This window comes from Mustela lutreola, chromosome 5, assembly GCF_030435805.1.
Source record: "Mustela lutreola isolate mMusLut2 chromosome 5, mMusLut2.pri, whole genome shotgun sequence".
NCBI lineage: Eukaryota > Metazoa > Chordata > Mammalia > Carnivora > Mustelidae > Mustela > Mustela lutreola.
The window spans coordinates 13,195,088-13,212,681 of NC_081294.1; positions in this window are offsets into that span (position 1 = coordinate 13,195,088).

The following is a 17,594-nucleotide window of genomic DNA, read 5'->3' on the forward strand; positions in this document are numbered from 1 at the left end:
CATTGGGCTTCTCGCTCAGCACAGAGTTGGCTTGAGATTCTCTCTCTCCCGCTGCCCCTCCCCCCACTCACTCACACTTTCTCAATAAATACATAAATAAACAAATAAATAAGTAAATAAAACCCTTTAAAAGAAAGAAAGGCAGGGGAAATGTGTGTACACGGATATTTACACCCGGAGTCTTCACTACCTAGGACTGGAAACAATCTAGATGAGGGACTAAGTAAATTATGGTATATTTGTACAACAGAATATTCTACGGCCAAACATAAGGCAGCTTCAACTTAATTCAACTGATTTCAAATCTCTCTTTCTTTTACCTGAAAGAAAGCAATGAGCTATTATTGGTATACTTTTAAAAAACATCTACACTCATTTGCTCACATACACGTAGACCATCTCTACAAGGAAATCAAGAGTCTGGGTATAGGTACTGCCTCTGGGGAAGGACTTAAGGTGGCTCAAAGTCCAGAGTGAGGGGAGTATTTACTTTCACTATATACCCTTTTGAATCTTGAGTTTGTGTCACGGGAATGAGTTAGGTGAGGCTCACTCAATCAGTTGAAGGCTGTAAGAGACAAAGATTGAGATGTCCCAAGGAAGAGGAAACTCTGCCTCAGAACTGCCTTCAGATTAGAGACTCTTCCATAGGTCTCCAGCTTACCTGTCCCCAGCTGCCCACAACTGCATGGGCTAATTCCTTAAAATGAGAGAGAGAGAGAGAGAGAGAGAGAGAGATGCTGTTGGTGGTGTTCCTCTGGAGAACCCTGACTGATACACTGTCCACAGGGACAGCTCCCTGTCATCACATATCACACATTACACTGGAAACGTCCTCTGTTAATCTCTTATTTACTGGGATGTGTATATATGGTCCAGCAGTGAGGCTGTAGTAGCACTGTCATGCTACAGAGAACCCACACCAGGAACAATGTTCATTAAAGATGTGCTGTTGAATGAAGCAGCCCTTTTAGGGACAAGAGTCCTGATGATAAATGCTTGGGTTCAGCTCATCTATAAATCAGCAGCCAGATCTGTTCATCACTGGGGAGAAATAAGAAAGGAAAGGGGAAAAAAACAAATAAAACAAAACAAAACCTTACCAGTTGTCTGCAATTACCAGGACTTTATTTTATGTGTTGCTTTTTACACAGCCACCTGAAGATGTACCAGAGGAAATTCATTGTTCAGAATTGATCGGGCAGGCCACCCTTGTCGAGTTTCCACAATGGAGGACATAGCCTCCACTCTTTCAAACCTAAACTTTGCAATAAGATATATTTAAATAGAAGAAAAAGAGGAAGAAAAACGTTATCTGTGATTATCACCCTCCCTTAGACCCCAAATGTCTATAAAATGTCACTGCACATTTTAGAAGAGGAAATTAGGACCCTTGACTCCAACATCAAAATCTCATTCCTGAAAATCAGATTGAATCCTAGATTGGAAACTTCTGCAGATACCTTCCACAGAAGTTGTTATTATTTGTCATAGTTTTAAAGGATTACAGATGGATTCATGTTTTACAAGTCAACCTGAATCAGTCTGAATCCTCAGGTGAACAAAAAACCGACTGGTTTAGGTTTCTGATCAATAAGACTATTTTCAGTGAGTGCCCATACCAACCATTCTGTCTGAGGAAAATTGATTTATAAGCATGTCAAATGGAGATTTGCGTTTACTTCCTGTTTTTACTGCTCTGCCTTCGGCTGCCAATCCAGAAATTAGAGGCTCTCCCCTGGGAGCAAGAAGGCAAAATAGTGTGAGGCCTTCAGAGGTCATCCTTGAAAGCAGGAAACACTCAGCTTTGACCCAGTCTATTGAAATCAATACGACATGGCATAGAGAAAGGAAGCAGATGGCAGAGTATAGTTACATCAATATTTTTCTTTATTATACAATTTGCATTAAATTCTGTTAAAGGACAAGTAGATTAAATTGACCGTGAGAGATATAAAAAGAGTATGCAATGAATCACATCCCAGATGAATTTTAATCAAGACTATAGGATTTGCGGTAGAAGCTTATTTTTCTTTGAATAAAGTTATCTTATTTCTTCCCATTCTAGGTTATGTGGGAAAGTATAGGATGAGGCATAAAGAAGCGACGAGGCATAAAGAAGCGACTCTTGACCTGGAGTCTCACCATCAAAAGATACCACCATTCCACATTAGCATACCTGATCCCAGTGGTTTCTCTCTGCATTGTGTATAGAAGTGTGAATCCTGCCTTTTCCACTTAACATTATGACAAAATAATTTCCTAGATTATTTTAACTGCCTCCTTACAGAGGCTCTCTTATCCTCATTTTGTGAGATAAAGCCTTTATAAGAGTCCAGAACTAGTAAGCAATGGAGCTAGGACTCTAACCTTGACCTACCCAGCTCCAAAGCCCGTACTCTTCCCACTATGTCAAAACACCTTCAAAATAGTGAACTCCTGGGGTGCCTTGGTGGTGTAGTCAGTTGAGTAGCCATCTCTTGGTTTTGGCTCAGGTCGTCATCTCAGGGTCCTGAGACCGAGCTCTGTGTCAGGATCTGCGCTCTGCCTGGAGTCTGCAGATTCTCTCTCCTTCCGCCCCTCCTTCTCGTTCTTTCTCTTTCTCTCTCTCTCTCTAAAATAAATAAATATTTTTTAAAAGTAGTTAACTCCTCTCACCCCAGTAAATCACCTTTTGGGATCTATATGGAATCTGAAATGTACAAAATAAGCTTGGGACATCTTGAAATGCAGAAAAGCAAGAAACTATCAAAAACCAAATGGGTCACGTCAAAAGAAAGCTAACTTCAACGGGATTCCATGAACCAGAATGACCCCCTATGACTATCAAAAAGAAAAATCATGTTCAATTAAAATACTAAATACAGAGACTATGGACTCTGAAAAACAATCCGAGGGTTTTGAAGGGACGGGGGGTGGGAGGTTGGGGAACCAGGTGGTGGGTATTATAGAGGGCACGGATTGCATGGAGCACTGGGTGTGGTGCAAAAACAATGAATACTGTTACGCTGAAAAAAAAAAATACTAAATACATAGAAATTCATGAGTTCATAGTGATAATTTCTAAAAGACTTACTCATTGCCATTGGAGGCTATGAGGGCCCTGGTTCATTACTCTGCTAATGGATAAATACACAGAAAGAATCAAGAATTTGTCCAGCCTTTCTTGTACACACTGTATTTCAGGACAGCCAAGTAATTGATGAGAGGACATCCTTCTGTATAGAAGAACTGCGTCTCACTAATGCAGGAGGTATGGCAGTAAGAAAATTACCATTTTAAGCCTTAATGAAACACTGGCAATGGTAGCTGGTAAATGCTAAGCCACCAGTGAACAGTTGGACACAGGCTGGTGGAGGACGGAGTGTGCTGACGTCATCTGGACTGAGGACAGGCATTACTGACCAGGAGACCACTGGGCATCCTGAGTTCATGCTGTGATCCCATGGGAAGTTCACAGAGTAAGGAATATTACAGCCTAAAAAAAAAAAAAAAAATTGAACTTTAATTGAATCAAGTCTTGGGTAGAATTACCAGTTTATAGGAAGTATAGAGACAGGAACAAGTTAAAAACATCACAGAGAAACAATTGCGCAATTCTAGAATATGGAACATAAAGGATCAGTCATTTGATTTTTCTAAGAAATGCAAAGACCTGAGTGGGGAGATGGGATTATGCAGACTAAACCCTTAGGAAAGATGGTGATTGTGCAGTTTATGGACTTTATTGTTTCTTAGTATTTGAATAGGCCACCGTAAGAGAATGACTTTGAGACAGTTGGGGAAATTTGAATACGGTTTGGGTATTGGGATATTTAGGATGTTGGTTATAGTGGAGTATGACCATACTCAGGTGGTTCTTTTTTAAATAAGCCTTACTGTTTAAATACCTATAAAGTACTGTATGAGGAAAATGACAAAATGTTTGGTGTTTCTTCAAGTACTCAGGAAGAAATTGTGTGTGTGTGTGTGTGTGTGTGTGTGTGTGTGCCCACACACGCACGTTTGCCTGTCCAGGGATGGCGCAGAAGTAGACAGACACAGGTAAACAAAATGAGATTTATGACCTGTTGATAATTGTTGAAGCTGAGCAAAAGGTAAATTAAAGTTCATTAAACAGTAAACAATGCTTGGTACCATTGTATAAGTTTGGAAAATTCCCTACCGATAAAATTTAACCATTTTAAAAATGATGGTTAAGAGGATGATCAAAACATGTAGAAATGAAGAGATTAATCACTTTCCATGTTCTTTCGGCACATAACACTATCACTAATTTAAATAGAAAGAACATCAAAACTCTTCAGCTTAAGAAAGAAATTCAGTGAATTAAAAGATCTATGATATATTCAGTGAACATGTCTTCCTTTTTGCAAAAAAATAATTTGGAGATGGAAAGAGAATGTACATTCTGTAGACCAGTTGTCGGTGATCCTCTCTAAAGAGGTTTAAGTAATGCTTTGTTTGTTTCAAAGATCTGATGCTAGGGATCACAAAGTGGAGCAAAATGCATTTTGAGGAGGAGGAAAAGATCACACCTAATGACCCTTCTTTCCCTGGACACAGTTAAGCAAGCTAATAGCATTCAGGGGTTAAAAATAAGTCCATTCACCATCTGCCCACATGCATTCCGTATAATGACAGATGGAGATCTAATTTTAAAAACATAGTACATTTTCAAAATACTTCAGAAACATCTATCCAAACAATGGATTATAACCTGATTAAAAATAATTGAAACACCAAAATGTCACTGAAGGAAAGATTCTATGCAGAGATGCCTTCTTGTAGAAACAAAGCCCTTTGTGTTCAGCGAAGTGTTTTTCACAGAATGAAACTACTAAATATTTTAATTTTCAATTTGTAAGGGAAAAATTATTTACTTTAATCACCGGTGTGATTTTTTTTTCTGAAAAAATCACCTTATTAATGACATATTTTGTCAAATTGTTATGCGTGACTATTTCATTTTAGTGTACCTTGATTGAAAGGATAATTGATTAGTAGCTTTTAAAAATTGAAGTATAATTAACATACAGTGTTATATTAGTTTCAGGTGTACGACATAATAATTCAACACTTCCATACAATTACTCGGAGCTCACCACCATAAGTGTAGTGACCTTCTGTCACCAGACAATGTTATTACGATCTTACTGACTATATTCCCTATGCTATAGTTTTCATCTCTATGACTTATTTATTTTGTATAACCGGAATTTTGTACCTCTTAATCCCCTTTATCTATTTCACACCCCCGGCCCTCCCTTTACCTCCCCTCTGGCAACCACCCGTTTGTTCTCTGTATTTAAGCATCTCGTTTTTTGTAATTGTGGTTTGTCTCTTTCTATCTTTGCTTGTTTATTCATTTTGATTTTTAGATTCCATACATGAGTAAAATCTTGTGGTATTTGTCTTCTTTTGTCTGACTTATTTCACTTAGCATCATACCCCTAGGCCCATCATTGTTGTTGCAAATAGCACGATCTCATACTTTTTATGCTTTAGTAATATTCCTTTGTATATGTATCACATATTCTTTATCCTTCATCTGTTGATGGACACTTAGATTGTTTCCATAGCTTGGCTATTGGAAATAATGCTGCAGTAAAGATAAAGGTGCATGTATCTTCTTGAATAAGTGTTTTCATTTTCTTTGGGTAAATACCCAGTAGTGGAATTACTAGATTATAAGGTATTCCTGTTTTTAATTTTTTGAGAAACCTCCATAGTGTTTTCCACAGTGGGTGCACCAACTTGCATTTCCACTAACAGTGCACTACATTCTCACCAATACTTGTTATTTCTCATCTTTGATTCTAACCACTCTGACAGGTGTAAAGAGATATCTCACTGAAGTTTTAATTTGCATTTCCCTGATGGTGAGTGATGTTGAGCATCTTTTCATGTGGTTGTTGGGTATCCATATGTCGTCTTTGTTTACTCAGGTCATCTGCCCAGTTTTTAATTAAACAAAATAGTATGGTACTGGCACAAAATCGACACATAGATCAGTAGAACCGAATATAGTGCCCAGAAATAAATCCATACTTATATTGTCAATTAACCTATGAGGTGATAATATATATAGGAAAAAGGGAGTCTCTTTAACAAATGGTGCTGGGAAAACTGGACAGCTACATGCAAAAGAGTGAAAATTGACCACTTTCTTCTACCATACCACACACAAAAACAAACTCAGAATTGATTAAAGATCTAAATGTGAAACCATAAAACTCCCAGAAGCAAATATGGGTGGTAATTTCTTTGACATCAGCCCATAGAAATATTTTTTCTAGATACATCCTCTCAGGCAAGCAAACAAAAGCAAAAATAAACTATTGGTAGCACATTAAATTATAAAGCTTTTGTATCAACAAAGGACATGGGCCCATCGTAGCTCTTCTTCTGCTATAAAATGGGATCTTGGCCCAGGGTAACATTATGTAAGACCTCATGTCAGTTTATCAGCTAATCTCATAAGCTGATAGATGGTGGTACTGGTGGAGTCCCTGTGGGTGGGAAAGGGAAAGTCATTTCTTGAGTATGTGCCCGTTCCCATCAAGATACATCATTGTCATTTCCTATTGGGCCTCAGTGTTGGTTTCTGTTGCTACAAGTTTTGATGTTCAGTAGTGGGAATTGATGCATTGGGTAATGAGTTGACTTTTGGATGGTCTACTCTCAACAACCAGGATCCCTTGTTTTGAACCAGGAAGAGTGGTGAACTAAATGAGGACATGATGGAGACCACTACTCTTGCAGTGTTAAAGATGTGATATTGTTTTTTATCTACTTTATTGATCATAGTGAGGAAGTTTCAAAGGCCTCCATGCGGCTTTCTTCTAGTGAACTGGCTTTCTTCACTACTCTATAAACCAAGGGACCAATAAGGAGATTCTCTCAATTACTAAAGACATTCATTTCTAAAACAAATTCAGAGATTAAACAATCACACAGGAGATCTATGGAGCCAAAGAACCCACTGCGAACTAGACTGGGCTTGGATTTCTTATTACTTACCTCCCAAAGTCCCCACTTTAGCAAGGGGACCTGATGAAATATAAAAATGCTTGAATATCACTGGAGGTTGCCATGCCCAAGGGTCCTTGAAATATCTGGAATTGCCTTTTCTCACCACCCCCCTGCCTTCCCACAATACTTACTCAAGGCAATGGGCACAGATTCTTCTGGGTGAAAGCTAGAGAAATTATTAACATAGGCACCTGCCGTGGTATAGAAGAATCCTTCCTTAAACCAGCCGTATCTTCAGACAACAGGTTCTGGGTCAAAGGACTAGCTCAGGTCTGGAAACTTGTCTTTACTTTTCAGCAGGGTGTTTATTAGCTTTACCCTTGTTAGCTACCCCTCTGTCTTGCCCCTAAGAACACCACATTCTATCCATCATCTCCATTGTATTCCATGGCCAAGAGCCTCTTGCCACGCATCACAATGGTGTCCTCCTTGCTCCTGATGTTCAAGTGTTGCCACCTGGGCTCTGTCAATCTGAGATCTTATCATCCCATTGCTTTTAGGGACCCTAGATCTATAATGCCATTTTTTAATCATTTCAGTCCTGCCCCACAGAGGACAGTCTCCACTGAGTTTCTCTATGACGCTTACCTCTCTCACCAGACCATTCCTTACAGCTCTGGTAAGTCATGTGTCCTCTGGATGACTCCATGAACATAGTGAACTGGTACATTTTCTAATTTTACAGAATATATCCCCTCTAGCATGCCCATTTCTTTGAGGCTTTTGATCTTTTTCTCCACTGTCTGCCAAAGCAGCACCACTTGGTGTGGTGCTGCCTCCCTAAGTTTCTAAGAGCCAACCAAGAGAGTGTTAAATCCTGTATCGCAGAGGAGAGTGTTCTCCTGCGGGTACACTGCCCATTATCTAACTATATATTCCATCCCCCTGAATCCTTAAATTCTTCAGAATTTATTCTCGTAAATACTCTTCCACTCTTGCTAGTGCTCATTGGCTAGGTTCCACATCTTATGTGATTTTCCCTTTTTCCCGTTATCAGGACAGGTCCCCTTCCTGCTAGGTCTTTCTGTGACTTGACTCCAGTTCAGAGGTTAGCAAACTATTCAGGTAAAGAGCCAATGAAAAATATTTGAGGTTTTGTGAGCCACACAGACTCTGTGACTACTTTTTCAACTCCCTCACTGTAGCACGAAAGCAGCCATAGACAATATGTAATGGAATGGGCATGGCTGTGTTTCAATAAAACTTTATTTACAACAGCAGATTGTGGGCTAGATCTGGCCTGTAGATTGTAGTTGCTCATCCTATTCTCGTTACTGATCTCATGTCCAGGGATGGTACGCCCTGAGGTGGGAGCAGCACACTGTCTTGCACAAGGCAGAGGCTCTGTGTCATCTTCAAGCAAGGGGGCGGCACCAGCTTTTCAGAGAAAGGAATGGCCTCAAAGGTTCAGGGGCATTTGGGGATCCGAGATTTTTAGTGCATGGACACAGATGTCTGTATTCCAAGTCTCAGCACTTCACCCCTTCCCAGCCAGAGCCCCAACCTTGACAAAGCAGACTTGCGGGGTTTGAGAATGCCATCTTCTCTGGAGCTGTGCTGGCCTAGTAATTAAGTCCTAGGCTTGGTCATGGCTTTTTTTCTGCCCCTGGCTGCGGGAGATGAGTCTTTATTGTGGAGGCCAAGAAAAACAAGGCTCTACCCACCTTGAGTCTAGCCCTGACATAAGTACAGCCATCTTGGCAAAGCGGAGGCTGGCACCTTGCACCCCCTCCCCACCCACTCCCCTCCCCTTGGTAGTATGTGTGACATTCCTCGGCCACCCCTGGCTGCCCTAAAAGAAGAACAAATGGTTGACTTGCAGAGATCACAATCCTGCAGGACAGGAGTCTCCCTTGGTTTACAAATGTCCTTGAGATTTACAACAAAGAAGCTATCTTTTCAATAGCCCAATTCCCAGAGACAAATAATTCACCCTCCCCTCCATAAACAAAACTGAAGGAGGCTGAGGTAGAAGGAAAAGTAAATAAAGTTAAATTTCTTCTAAACCCAAATATCACTAACAAGGACGCTTGATAGCAAGAATGTGACATTCCACCAGGAAACTCCCAATTGTCTTCATGCTAGTGCCTCATTAAAGGAAAAAACAGCCTTGGCTTGAGAGTAGCCAGGCCTTCAATATCTTGACAGTCTTCTTGACCCCGATAGCCCTTCTGAACACCCCCTTTGTCCTCACCCACCACCGAGTCCACCCCTACTCTGGTTTTAAAAACTCTGACTGTAATCTGGCTCGGGGTCCAAGTCCCTACTCCGCTGTGTCCGGTGTACGTGGGCCCAGGCTTAAGCTTGTCAAATAAACCCTCGTGTGATTGCATCGGTGCTTGGCTCCTTGGTGGTCTCTTGGATGCAAAAACTTGGGCATAACATTTATAAAATACAAAAGGCCCTTTGGCTCTCACCTGTAGCCTTAAATTGGCAATACATCACGCCAGCCATTTCTGCCTTTCTCTAATTTGCTTCCTTGCATGAGCAACCAACATCCAAGTCCAAGGTACTTGCAACTGCCCCTGCCCTTACACCTCTCAGATACCCAGATCCTGCGCCCCCGAGGCCTGCCCTCCCAACAGTCTGGGGAAAGTCAACTGTCACTGTCACAATGAGAGTTTCAATTGCAGGGCTGCCATGTGTCAGGTGCTCTCTGCACTCTTCCTGCCCCCTCCCCTCAGAGAAGGTTTCCTTACCAACAGGAGGCCAGCTGGTGACCCGGCGAAGAATCTCCTTCCTTGGGCCAATCCTGGTGCCAGTAGTTCGTTACACTTCTCTGGAACACAAACCCTGATGGAGATCTCCCTGCGAGACTTTCACTGAGGCATGCTCTCGGGATCTCTGCCTCTAAGGAAGTAAGAGAAAAGAGGGTCCAAGAAGGAAGAAGCTGACCTACAATACAGTAAAGTCCTCAAGCCATCCCATGGAGCATGCTGGGGCTGGGGAAGCCAGCAGAGTCATCCTCACCAAGCCAGAGGGGTCAGCCCCCGGGTGCACAGACGATGTGGCTATGGGCAGCGTCCTTCCCCTAAGGGCCATTCTTAGAGGCGACTTCTGGTGAGACCCCAAAGGACAGCACTCCTGGCAGCAGGACAGTGGGGGGCTCCATCCTGGGGCGAGGATCCGGGCTGCCCAGCAGGGCACCCAGCCCCAGCGCCTGCTGGCTCCTGCTTCCCTGGTACCGAGATCAAAGAGGCACCCTGGGCTCTGTTTTTACTATCACGCGCTAGTTATTAGGGATCTTGGAGAAGCCCTAGGTCCAGTTACTTGTTATGATTGTCATTGCTTTTCCTGAAGGAATTCTAGATAATGTAAGTGGAAAGTAGTAATGGTTTACTGTCTATAGAAACATTAAAATCCGCTTTTCACAGGTAAAACAACAGGAAGGAGGGAGGAAACAAAAGAGAAAGATCACATCTTCCTAAGCCACTACAGCAGTCATAGCGACTTAACTGAAGTCGGTATTACAAAAAGGCGATTTTTGTACTTCCCTGTCTTTGACATTTGCTGCTTTGTGGCCTGGTCAGGGAGGGGACATTTTAATAGCAAGATACTGAATTAATGACAGTGGCAAACTTAAAGACGTCTACTAGAATTTATAAATACATATGTATTTCAGTTGGAATCAACAAAATAAAGGCCTACGAATGTGTGCGTTATGGATGGATGTCCAAATAAATGTAAGACATTTCCCACTGAACTCCGAATACTTATACAGGTAGAGGCAGAAAAAAAAAAATCATGAACAAAAATTTTTTTTTTTTTATCTTTGAAGCCACAAATTATTATAAATCCCACAAAAGCCAGTGATGGAAATGGTTTCTCAAGATCCTCAAGTCTCATCATAAACTCGTGTAATTTCAAATTCTAGTAAATTCTTCAGAAGTTTACTGGCAGGTGATTCTCTGTGAGATTCTGTACATTGGAGGTGATGGACACAAAGAATCACTTTGGGGCCTTGTGTACAGATTTTCACATGTGACTGTATTTTCAGTTTCTAGCTCTATCAGTATAGCGGGTAATGGATTTTATTGATATCCAAAATGTATCATCTCATCTTATCTTTGTTCTTTAGATAGTTAGGTTCCTGGCTAGGGGGATTTTCAACAGACCAAACATAAACTTTCTGCACATTCACTAAGACATTTTTTTAAAAGAAATAAAGAAAACGAGACCTGTTGATGTTGATCTGCTCATTTTCAAACATACACACACACTTCACCCGTCTAACCCCCCTCGCCTCCACCCAAATATAACATCATTTGGCCATAGAATGTAAGAGGCCATTGCTCTAATCCTGGGATCCTGTAAAGCTGGTTGAAATGCAAAATGCATCAAAGATGTTTCTGGATCCTGAGATGTCTGTTTCCTGCCCATGAAACTCAGAGAATGAAGTGAAATTGCACAGACACAGTCGCAAGCTTGGTTAGGGTGCAGTAGCATTTGGTAAGGCCCCAAACCCCCTACCTGCAATCCCCAAATCCCTAGAGCTTTGAAAATGGAAAGATTTTTTTTTTAAGATTTTATTTATTTACTTAACAGATAGAGATCACAAGTAGGCAGAGAGGCAGGCAGGGGTGGGCAGGGGGTGGGGGGGGGAGCAGTCTCCCCACTGAGCAGAGAGCCCAATGCGGGGCTCAATCCCAGGACCCTGGGATCATGACCTAAGCCAAAGGCAGAGGCTTAACCCACAGAGCTACCTAGGTGCCTCCAAACGGAAAGATTAAAAAATTTTTTTTTTTTTTAATTTGAGAGAGAGAAGGAGAGACAGCATGCAAGTGTGAATGGGGAAAGGGGCAGAGGGAGAGGGAGAGAATCTCAGGCAGATTCTGTGCTGAGTTCAGAGTCAAACACAGGGCTTGATCTCATGACCCTGAGATCGGGACCTGAGCTGGAATCAAGAGTCAGATGCTTAACCAACTGAGCAAAAATGTAAAATAAGTCCACCATTTTCACTATGGCTCCTTTAACAAAGCACAGTTATTTTCCGTAAAAATGTGGTCATGTTAATATGCAATGATTTTATTATTTTAAAATAAATTAATAAACATTTGAAAGTCTATCTTAATTTCTAACACAGGACGTATCAATGGACGTAACCAACAAAACCAAAAGCACTACCGAGTTGTCAATACTTTGAAAAAGTATACATGGTTCTGAGACCAAAAGATTTAAGAACTGCCAGTGTAGTGATTAAGAGACCCTGGAGGCTTACAACCCGGATTAAATATGCCAATTTTGCCACTTAGTAGCCAGGGAAGACTTCTTTGTGCCTCAGTTTTCCACCAGGAAGATGGGGATATTTCCTGTATCAGAGACCACATTGTTGTGAGGACTAAGTAAATTAATATGACTTAAAGTCATACAACAAAACCTGGCACTTAGTAAGTTCCTCCTTCGTTTTTAGCTTTTATACCTACTGAATTTTTACATATTTTCATGTTTATTTCCAGGAAAAACTCCCCCAACTTTCATAAGATGACTAAAAGGACTATACCACCCAATTAACCAAATAAGTGTCACTCACTTCAATTGGAAATAGGAAATCCATTTTGTAAGGGAGCCATTTTGTATGTTTCAAGCACAAATGTCACAACAGTTACAAGTTTCCACTTACTGTCAATTTAATGTTTTCATCCTCTGGCACTAGGCGTTATAAAAGTCTTCAGAAAAACTGAAATCCCTCATTTTTATAATTAGAACCTATTTTCCAGATATGCAGACCTGAGGTTTAGAAAATGGGTAATCTGGGGCAGGGCAACTCGTCTGAGATGCATTACCCCAGGTGAAAAATGCTACCAGTACTGAATGTGGTGAGTAATAATAAAGCATGAGGAAAAATAAATTGTAACAAATGCCTTGAATCTAGGATTTAGAGGTCTTAGTCAATGCAACCAAAATTGTAGATTTCTTCAAGAAATACAGAGTTGATGTTTTAGGTATCATTTTAATACCTTTAATATAGTTTTAGGCACACATTAATACAGATTTATTCTTTTCCTCTTAGAAAATGCATCATGTTTACTCTGCAAATAGTTTGTATTAGAAGTTTTTTTCTTTTTAATATTATAAGGTATTCTGAAGCAGCTGATAAAGTTTGACTTGGCAGAGTAGTAAAGGGACCAACACACAATGTGCAGAAACGCGCTTTTCCATGTTCTTCCCATGACGAATGTGTACCACGGACGAGTCACCATTGGACTCTCCTGAGCAGCCAGGTTCTAGCCCATAAGGGGGAGGGGAGTTTACTGAAGTCAGTTCAGTGCGTCTCCAAAGTGTAAAATTCTATGATTCAAAACGACTTTCGTTTTTCAGCAGCAAAAACTGAGTGATTAATAGCAGCCTGACCTTGGGCTATCATGTGAGATTCTTCAGCTGTAAAATGGGACTAATCATTGTATTTACTTCTTCTTCTTTTTTTTTTTTTTTTTTTTAAGATTTTATTTATTTACTTGACAGAGATCACAAGTAGGCAGAGAGGCAGGCAGAGAGAGAGAGGAGGGAGCAGGCTCTCTGCTCAGCAGGGAGCCTGCTGAGCAGAGAGCCTGATGCGGGGATCCTAGGACCCTGGGATCATGACCTGAGCTGAAAGCAGAGGTTTTAACCCCCTGAGCCACCCAGGCGCCCCTGTATTTACTTCTTACAGGAGTTGTAAAGATTGGGTTATCCAGGGCGCCTGGGTGGCTCAGTGGGTTGAGCCACTGCCTTCGGCTCAGGTCATGATCTCAGGGTCCTAGGATCGAGTCCCGTATCGGGCTCTCTGCTCAGCGGGAAGTCTGCTTCCCTCTCTCTCTCTGCCTGCCTCTCCGTCTACTTGTGATTTCTCTCTGTCAAATAAATAAATAAAATCTTAAAAAAAAAAAAAAAAAAGATTGGGTTATCCAATGGGTATCATTAATTCCTTGCCCTTAAAGCCATACTGACAGGAAAACTGTCAGTGGTAAGGGGCTGTCCAAAGTCCTGTAGAACGTGTGATGGAGAGGCGCTCCACTTACCACTGCTGGGTCGACAGAGGGGTGCAAGACAATGATTTTCTTATGTGTATGGTTCCTGTGGGACACGGATTTGGGGAGGTCTTACCAAGGTAGGTCTGGCTTGGCATCTCCCAGATGGTTGCCGTCAGCTGTCCGTGGGTACTGCAGGGTCTGAAGACTCCACTGGACTGGGTGTGCTGGCTGGAGCCCTCGGACGCTGGCGGTTGGTGCTGGTGGCTGACTGGGACCTCAGCGGGGACCGTCAACCAGAGTGCAGACAGTGACTTCTCCATGCAGCCAGGGCTTTCCTAGAGTGTGACCTCCTGGAGAAGTCACAAATCTTAGATGGTCAGGTGTCCAAAGAAGCAAGGTGGGAGCTGGATTGCATTTTACCACGCTTCTCGGATGTCAGCAGTGTCACTCCTGCTGTATTTCTGTTGGTTATGAGCAAGTCACTAAGGCCAGCCCTGATTCAAGGACAGGGAAGGTAGACCCCACCTCCGCCTGGGAGGAGAGTCAAACAACTAGCAGGCATGTGGTCAAGCTGCCAACTAAACCATGTGTTTTCAGTCTGTACTGTCTCCAAAAGAGTATCAATCAACATATCAAAATAGCAATGAACAAAATTCCAAATGACCTTGAGGTGCCTTTTTCCTGTCTCCCAACCCAAGCGTGCATAAGAGAAGTTAGCGCACCTCAGGTTGAGAACAGAGAAGAAACGGCAACTGCTCGAGGTGCCTGGGTGGCTCAGTGAATCCTCTGCCTTTGGCTCAGGGCATGATCCCAGGTCCTGGAATCGAGTCCCACTTTGGGAATCCATGCTCAGCGGGGAGCCTGCTTCTCCCTTTCCCTCTGCCACTTTCCACCGCTCGTGTTCTGTCTCAAATAAATAAATAAAATCTTAAGAAAAAAATAAAAGAAAGAAAAGAAACAGGTACTGCTAATTGCAGCTTCGATGAATTTGCATCATGTCCCATGAGGTTAGAGTTATCATGGGGTCCGACTCTAGGATAAACTGGGCTCCTACCATAGAGACTCCCCAGCATAGGGCCTTGAAATTTCTTCCACCTAACGGTCCAGCCTGCATCGGTGTGCTGGGCAGGTCTTCTCCATGATGTCATTTTGTGACCCGGGTTTCTTTCCATACTGGCGGTCTGCCGTCCCCTAAGGTGTTAGCCTCTTCTGCATGGGAGACAGTGGCCAATCCCTCACTTCCAGCTGGTGAGAGGAAAAAGGGGCAGATTCTAAAAATGCAGCTTGCCTCTCGGTTGGGAGATGATCCGAACTTCACTCTCATCCATCCCCTCGGCTCACATCTGTTGGCCCAAATTCAGCCACACCACGCCTGGCCTCGCGGGAGGTTGGGAAGTAGTGTCTGGCTGGGAAGAAGGAAAACAGATTTGGGAATAACAGCCTGGTCCACAAATGATCAATAAATTATATTCTAAAGTTCAAATGTTTGCAGCATTAACAAGCTAATCAAATCTTCCTTAACTCCATCAATTTCAGTGTCATCGTTAATGTACCAATTGCAAATGAGTCTACATGAATAATGTGATTCTTCAAAGTACTTTACAATTTCACCGGGACTACCAGCAGTCCTCTTGCAAAAGTGTCTGCACACTTAGAGTTAGTAGACATCTCTTACTCGGTCTCCTCCAAATGAAATATTGTGAATTCCAAAAAATATCCAACTGGATCTTAACAGTTTAGAAAGAACGAAGTTGGACCAGAGCAGCTTAATTAAGAATCCACAAATAACCAAAATTGGTTGGGGGCAAAATTTGCTCACATTCTAGGAAAGAAAAGGTGGGATTTTCTTTCATGTGTGTCACGGTTATTTTTATTAATGCATGTATCGTATGTGTAACATTAAATTCTATGTATTTCTAGATTTAGAACAAGATTCTTTGCATGGCTTGCTGCAAGTTTAACACGTGCCTAAATGTTCATAGCCCCACAGAGTGTGCTCCCTAGGATGCGATGTGGCTGAGGATTCTGTCTGGGGCTGTTGCAATGTACTAAGAATGCTGCACCAGAAATCACCATCCCTGGTTTCCGTCTGGGTCTCCCCAACGCTACCTACGCCTCATAGCCAAGAAACAAAATGGTGCACGAAAGCACTTTCTTCTCCATGAAACACAAATTCACACTTGGCAAAGCAGAAAGAATACATCAAGCCCGTGGCTCGTTTGCAGAGAGGAAGTGCAGTCAGCAAAGCTGCCAAGGGTTTGGGTTACCCGCACAGAGAGAGAACAGGGTTATGCTCTCTCACTTTTGAATCCCAGTCTTGAGGTCTCAGGCTAAAGACCGACAAATCCACTCGGCGGGGACATCTGTTTCCCGGGAGAACTCTGGGGAGGAGAGCCCAGGTCCTGGCCAGCCAGCCACGGCAGCCAGTGCCACCTTCGTACTCATGAAGAGCTTTGATAGGATTATCCTGGTGCCCACTGTTCAGACAGCTGACTTAAAGGTAACGGGTGTTGAGGGGAAATCTACAGGAATTTGACTTAACGAAGATTTACTTTTGGGTACATTTGGTTTCATTCAGATTTAATCAAAAGGAAATGCGTGGGCAAAGGGGTCAAAGTAGAAACTTTGTTTTTTTGTTGTTGTTTTGTTTTTTAAAGATTTCATTTATTTATTTGACAGAGCGATCATAAGTAGGCAGAGAGGCAGGCAAAGAGAGAGGAGGAGGCAGGCTCCCTGCTGAGCAGAGAGCCCGTGGGGCTCGATCCCAGGACCCTGGGATCATGACCTGAGCCGAAGGCGGAGGCTTAACCCACTGAGCCACCCAGGCACCCCGAAACTTTCAGTTTTAAGTCATGGGAAAGTCATGGGATGAGACATACAGCATGGTGAATATAGTTCAAAATACTGTACCGCATATTTGAAAGTTGCTAAGAAAGTAAAAGTCCTCAGTATAGGGATGCCTGGGTGGCTCAGTTGGTTAAGCAGCTGCCTTTGGCTCAGGTCATGATACTAGGGTGCTGGAATTGAGTCCTGCTTTGGGCTCCTTGCTCTGTGGGGAACCTGCTTCTCTGCCTCTCTGCCTGCTTGTGTTCTCTCTCTCACTGACAAATAAATAAATGAAATCTTAAGGAAAAGAAATAAGTCCTCAGTGTAAAAAAAATTTTTTTGCAATTATGTATGGGTGATGTTTAAATTTATTTCTTTGCCCTCCTTCCCAATGGCAAATAAACTGTATTTTTATAAAATCATGATGTGGATAGAAGTGATACAGAATTGCTCCGCAAACCCAAAACAGATCTAAGAAGGTTATCTCCTGAAGTTTAGAAAGAAAGAAATAAAGGGAGAGTATTTTGTTGGTCTGCAAACATACTGTCCTCAGTACTCTCCAGAGGTCAAGCACTTCAAAGTTAAAAGGGTTTGTATACAAACAAGGTACACAGTGCTGGGCTGGTGGGGTAAACCGTGGGGGCTGGAGACCACGGGTGTGAGCAGTCATGATCTCAGCGTATCGTGGTGAGTGACAAAAATGCTGAACGAGAAACAAAACTGACAGAAGCTTTAGCACACAGTGTCACGCACACTCAGTGAGGCAGAACTTAAAAACCTACC